At 39.1% G+C, this 6,810-nt stretch overlaps 1 long non-coding RNA gene across 1 annotated transcript in view; it reads left to right on the top strand.

Moving 5' to 3' along the window:
* Positions 1-3,262, top strand: part of LOC104078071 — a 16,589-nt gene extending 13,327 nt beyond the window's left edge. The window contains exon 3 of the long non-coding RNA XR_683531.1: positions 3,169-3,262. This is a non-coding gene — a long non-coding RNA (uncharacterized LOC104078071). The remainder of the gene's footprint in view (positions 1-3,168) is intronic.
* Positions 3,263-6,810: the final 3,548 nt, after the last annotated feature.

Genomic DNA, 6,810 nt, shown 5'->3' with positions numbered 1-6,810 from the left:
GGGGGGGGGTGGGGAAATTGACTTTTTAGAATTAGTTCTGTCCTTTAAGATCTGGGCACATTGAATGTTGTGTAATGAGTTGCCCTGTAATCCATGTCCTGAAGTATTTAACACTGACCCTGCTGTAACCCAGGTTTCATGCCATATCAGCCAAGTTATAATCTGGAATTATTTAATTGAACAAATAGATGACCAGTATTTTCTGTCTAGTTATGAACAGAGTGCGCAATCAAAATATTTTACTATTTAGCTCTGGGTTTCTTGCTGTGCTTCTTTCCTAGCCTGTTACTTGCTTATGCCTTTATCACTTAACAGAATCAAATGTATTTCTGTTTAATTGCAAATTACCCCTTGTTATCTAGCATAGGTAATATGTTTAGTTTCCTACATGAAGATCTTTTAGTATTGGAAGAAAATTGGGTTAAGTAGAAAACAGATACGATTTTTCTTAAATCGATTACAGCTTGAGTTGGAATAAGGTTGAGAATTTTAAGCATGTTCATATTTAAGTGCATTAAATGCAGTATCTGATCTTTTTGACTTTGAATATTAATATTTGCTGTAAAGCTGTTGCAATAGCTGACTTTCTACTTAGGTGATAAAACAGATCAAGTATTAGCAGGAGGGTGAATGCCCTTTGTTTTGTGCAGTGTATTAACAGGGACAGCTACATGATAGCCTATAGCGCAGGTGGCGATTTAAGATGCATATGAGGTCCACTTCTGCAAAGAACTGATTGTAACTATGTGTCCAATCCATATGGGGTGAATGAACTGCTAGTACAGTAAGATGAATCTCCTTTCCCATATTCAATATCACCTATCTTTGCAGAATCGCAAGCAAGACTTTTTTAAAAGTTAAAATGAACTCTCTGTCTCAGTACCTACTATTAGAGATCAGTATTCTTACTTTTGGGGCTCTCTGGACTGCTGATGCTGGCTTCTGGTTGTGCCCAAACTCAGGTACTGCATCCCTCTGGGACTAAATCTTACTTCACAGACCTAATTTAAGTAAGGTTTTATGTTGACATAAGTCTGCATATGACTTCCAATGCAAAGGGGAAATGAGTCAAATTATATTCATGCAGGCGTTTTAATTTTTTTGGACTTTTTCTGGTTTGCTTGAATGAACTTTTAAATAGAACGACTTAATGTGTAGATGTGACATCAGAAAAAGTCCTAGCAAATGTTGATCCAGTATGGTTTAGAGTCTATTTTTTCACACTATAGGATGTAAGATGCATTGTGTGTGTCATAGGTACAAAAGCATAAAAGATCAGAATATATCTCTATTTCACTGCATGATTTGTCTTTATAAATAGCGGAGCCTGCTAAGATTCTCCCCTTGAAAATTTTATGTATTCTGTGATTACAGGCAGCTAGAATAGAATTTGCCTAACAGAAATTCCTATGTTTCTATACTTTTGGCATTTGACAATATTTTGCATATAGATATTTCCCTTCTATGTGCAATGTATTATTTCCAGATGCCATTACTTTTACGGAATGGAAGACATGATGATTTAAAAATAAAACCAAAAAATAGCGCGGAGATATTTAGCTTGCTTTTCAGAGGCAGGATCCTTTCTTTAAAAAAGTCAAATAAAAAAGAAACATTCAAGTTGACAACTTCCCTCCCAAGGATTTGGCTACCTTCACTGGGTTTCTTTAAAATGTCACTGACGGGCGCTTTGCACCATTGAAGCATTGTTTTGCCTTGTATTATTGGGAAGTGGCACTTTCAGATTCAGAAATCTGTCTTGAAGGACGAGGAACAATAGTTATCCTGAACATTGGATTTCATCCCTCCCACTTGTTTTGCTTTCTTTCATTTATTCTTTGTTTAATTCCCCGGCACGTCATTCCATTGCCCCGAACCATAGTAACTAGTGATAGGAGCCCGCTCCCAGCGGAGCGGGGAAAGCAGCACAGGATCCCTGCTGGGTAAATGTGTTGCTTAGAATGGTGTTACTTGAAGTCCTCCTCCGTGGGTTTTCTCCCTCCCCTTCCCTCCTCTCGCCCCCGAAGGCAACTGCTTTGGGGATTTTTTTCTTCCTTCCACCCCTTCGTATAATATGGAAAACGGGTATCAGCTATTCGGGATCCTAATCGTTCTCCTAATTTCAGTGTCTTTCAAACATCTCTTTCCGCTGAAAATGAAAAGCGGGATCTTGGGTTGCTCTGGTTTTCATTAACTTCCCGTAGTGGTACTGGACATCGCGAATGTATTCCTTTCATATATCATCTCTGATTTGAAAAGCACATGAAAATGTTTTCCCATTTTCGATATTGTGTGAGTAATGTTCCTATTGAAAAGTAATGGAGTGAAGTTGTCACTTGTCAGTTCAGTTATTAAGGAGGATGATTCTCAGGTCTTCTTTTTGTAATAAAATAAATCTGTCACAATCATTATGCTCGTGCGTTCTTTCACAATAATGGACTGGAATCTGAATAACTTCTTAAAATTACTATATAACTTTATAAAGTCATGAAGTGAGCACTGTGAACTTACTCCTAGGGCAATTCTAGCGTTATAGAAAGCCAAGATCAGGCAATTCAAGTTTTAAACATTGGTTTAATTTTCCTCATGCTGGTTTTTCTTCATTGTGTTCAGATAATTTTTTTCAGCATCTGTGTTCAGATAATTTTTTTTCAGCATCAATCACTACATTTTCTTGCAATTCCAACTTTCTAACCATCCAAAAGTAGAAAAAATAAAAAATTAAAATCAATATGATTGAAACCAGCATCATAAAAGTGCATTTCTAAGTAGTTGATAACATTTCTAAAAACCACACAGATGTAAGTTAAATGTATGCATGCATATATCAGATTTTTTTAATGAGAAGCTGGAACCTTCATTCCTATTTGGAGCTACTATTGGAGACTTCAGAAACGTGTCCTCTGATCTGCTGGGTCTTCAGGCAGTGAAACTCTTTAAACCCAAACCCCATTTCAAACAAGTGGATGGTTGAAAATGAGAGGTGGTATTTCAATATTCACGTTTTGGGACAGTTGTGTACTTTTGTAGATTCTAATCTGCACCCTTTGAGTCTATATTTATGTGTCAAAATACTTTTCTTTTAATTGCTTTAAAAGATAAAAAAAAAGCATCCTCTGTGTGAACCGCTACATTTAATGGGGCACAAACTTTCTTTTTGCTCTGCAGTCTCGGAAAGGGAGTGACCCAGACAAAGACAAGAAGGTCCTGGAGAGCAGAACAGATAGCATTGGAAGCGGTCGCGCAATCCCAATTAAACAGGTAAAGCCAAAATACTTTTTTTTTTTTTTTTTGTTGCTTTCTGTAGTTGGAGACACACCTCGGGTCTTAAGCACTCTGATGGCGGGCCCGAGCGCCAAGACGCGTTTGATGTGCTCCGGTGATGAATGTGGAAGTCACTCACTTGACATCAATTAGGAGAGGTTCCTATGTGTATTAAAATAGGATCATTAGAATAAGAAGAGGGAAAATGTGACAACAGGCCTAATGAAGTGCAGTCTGCCGGCCTGCATATGGAGCGGGTTTCTAGGCTGTGCTGGCTTCAAAGCTGCCTTTGTAGAGGGGGCTTTGATTGGGCTGTGTGCTGCCAGTCGGCGGGGTAAATCAGATCGCTCTACAAGAGCCCCTTGTGATCGCAGAAATAGCCTGATGTGGCCCTAATTTGCTACTGCAGACGGACATCTGAACACAGTTTCAGGCTGGTTTGTAACAACGAGGCAATTAGTTGTGATAATCATAGCCGGTGTGTCAGCTGTGCGCTCTTGTTTGTAATTTGCTAATGAAGGAATTGTAACTTTGATTAGGTTCAGTTTCATTTAGACCTTATTATATAAGAGAACGTTTACAGCTGTAATGTGTGGCCTTAATTAAACTTCCTCATTACACAACAGGACTTGAATTCAAGGATTTGTTTTGGTCTGTTTTACTAGCCTAGATGCACTTTCATTAGCCCGGAAACTCAATGCTAAATTGTAGCTGTGAACACTCCTTTGAAAGGCAAAAGCAATACCGGCATCTAATGCGAAGTATTTGGGTGAATGAGATCATTTACTTTCTCAAATTAAATTACACTGAATTCACGTGGTTAAGAACACCGCGCTGAGCAATTGTGTGGGATGCTTTACAAATAGTTTCTGCAATAGTGTTTCCAAGTATTTACTTTTGTGTGAATTACTGTGCTGGAAACAGCAAAAGTGCTGAGGGAAGGGAGCTTATTTTTTTCCCACGCAGTTGCTTCCAGTTTCTTTTGGTGGCTTTCCTACCATCTAGAGGGTCACTTGCCTCTTCTAATCTTTCCTCAGTCCATGCTTCATCTTGTCAGGTAGCCCTGGGTCTCCTGTTTGGGGGTGGGTTTATGTGCTTCGGGGCGTTCGTGGTTTTGCGGGTTTTTTTTTTTTCTTTGTGGAAGTAAGGGGGAGATGATTTAACTATTTGCAGTGATTTTCTTTCTTAAGGCAGTTAAAAAGACCTTTTGGGACCATCAGGCAGCAAAAGTGCTGTCGTGTCTGTGAATCTCTGGTAGACAAATTTTAATCAAACACACTGCAATTCAGAAGAGCAGTTTGAAACCAGATAAACTCAGTATTTGGCTCTGTGTTCAGGGGAGGAGATTCCAGGCATTTAAAACAAGCTACAATTTTTTTTTTTCTACAGCTTTTGTATGGTATGAGATGGGTTAGACCGGCTGGAATTCTTTTGGGTAATGCTAATTAAACAAAAGTGTCTGCGAATGCAGCTGAGAATGTAAAACTGAGGAATATACTTTTCAATATTTATTCAAGGCATACATACTGTTTTTTTCTAAAACGCTTTTTAATGAATTAATTTGATTAAAAATGCACTTGTAGGAAGAGTATTGTAAGGTAAGCATTTTAGGGGTGATTGCACTGTACCATGTTACAATGAAATATCTCCTACAATATCTTGAATTTCTGTATTGAAAAATTCTGCCTGCAACCCCTACTTGTATACTGAGTATGACCAATCTTTTGGGAATGCGTACTTTCGTTAGTAATCCCAATTACGGTAATTTCATTTTGTCACATACAAGCAATTCTAAGCAAATATTTGAGTAGGTCTGTAGTCAGCAGTTACATCCTATTCATCAGGGTTTTGGAAGGGTGCTAGAAGAAGGGAGGTTGAATGGCATGCAGTGTTGTAGGATGGCTGCTATTAGTGGTTTTCCACATCGTACTTATGTGTCAAAAGGGTGGATTTTGGAGTTCATTGGTTTTCTACTTTATAGATGATCTTCAGTAAAGTGTAGCAGACCAGCATCACCTAGCAATTGAAGCAAAAGAAGATGGAGCAGGAAAAAATGCTTTTTTGATGTGGAAACATTTAATTAAAAATTGAAATACAATATGTATTCATACTGACAATGTTTCATTACAGTTTAAAAACATACATTAGTTTGAAGTGGTCTTTGATTGCAAACCACACTATTTCAAGCAGAAATGGCTCCTGAAGTTTGACCAGGGGATAGCTTTTTTCTACCCACTATTTACATGGAGAGCTCCTACCAGTAGAGGTGTCACCGAGTTAAATTGCTGGTATGACTGTGGTTTTGGTAGGCTCTACAGGTGCCAGACAGGTGGACGTTTCTCTGAGGCAGTAGAAATTCCTGCTAGAAAAGATGGTGGCTCTTGTATTTTCTGCATTAACTGTGAATAAGACAGAGGGATGTGAAAAGGAACTTTCTGACCTAAAAACTTTCGTATGTCATGCTACTGTGCTTCTTACAATGAGAAGCCCCTTCCGTCAGGATGTGTTTCTGTGACAAATGGTCAGGGAATAGAAAGAGAAATCTGTTTTCAGGAAGTTGAATGCAGATTGTAGTATTCACAATGTTGCTGTGGGAGAGCTATCTTATTGTAACATTAAAAGACTTTTTAATCTTTTTGTCACCGTGTTTTCCGATGTTTGTCCTCCTGTTAGCCCAAAAGTCACATTGCTGCACTACCCCGTGCTAGAATCGGGAGTAACCTCCAGTTATGTTACACGTTCTCTGGCTTCTTTAAGCTGCTGTTGAGCAAAATGCCTTTGCCAGCTTCATGCACATACTCTTCTATTATGTCTTTGGGACATCTTCAAAAGCATGCAGTGACCAGGCCTCTTTAATATCTGTTGTCAGTACTTTGTTTTATTCTCTGTAGGTTCTTAGTCTACGTGCATACAGCAATACTTTAAAAGGGCTGATGGCAAGGCTGTGCTTCTTGTGCAAGGCAGAAGTCCAAGCTCATACTTGCAGATCAGTGCTTCAGTTGTGTTAGTTGAGCTTATTCGCAGATTTACTTTAAAAAAAAAAAAAAGTAGTAAGTTATGGTTGAAACTCAAATACAGTGGATTTTGTGTTCTCAGTTCACTGCCACTTGAAATGAAGGTAATTACAAAAAAGTCAATAGAAGAAAGAAAAGTCTTACTATTCAGATGTTGAAATCAATGGCTTGGTCATCCAGTGTATTTTATGGTTGTCCTGGTTTCAGCTGGGATAGAGTTAAATTTCTTCCTAGTGCTGTGTTTTGGAGTTAGTATGAGAAGAAAGTTGATAACACACTGATGTTTCTAGCTGTTGCTAAGTGGTGCTTACACTGAGTCAAGGACTTTTCAGCTTCCCATGCTCTGCCAGGTGCACAAGAAGCTGGGAGGGAGCATAGCCAGGACAGCTGACCCATCTGCCCAACGGGGTGCTCCATTCCATACGGCGTCATGCTCAGTATATAAGCTGGGGGGAGTTGGCCAGGGAGGGGCAATCGCTGCTCGGGGTCGGGCTGGGCATCGCTCAGTGGGTGGTGAGCAATTGCGTTGTGC

Source organism: Fulmarus glacialis, unplaced genomic scaffold, assembly GCF_000690835.1.
Source record: "Fulmarus glacialis isolate BGI_N327 unplaced genomic scaffold, ASM69083v1 scaffold526, whole genome shotgun sequence".
NCBI lineage: Eukaryota > Metazoa > Chordata > Aves > Procellariiformes > Procellariidae > Fulmarus > Fulmarus glacialis.
Note: the sequence above shows the minus strand (reverse complement) of the source record. Positions and strands in the feature narration are given on the sequence as shown.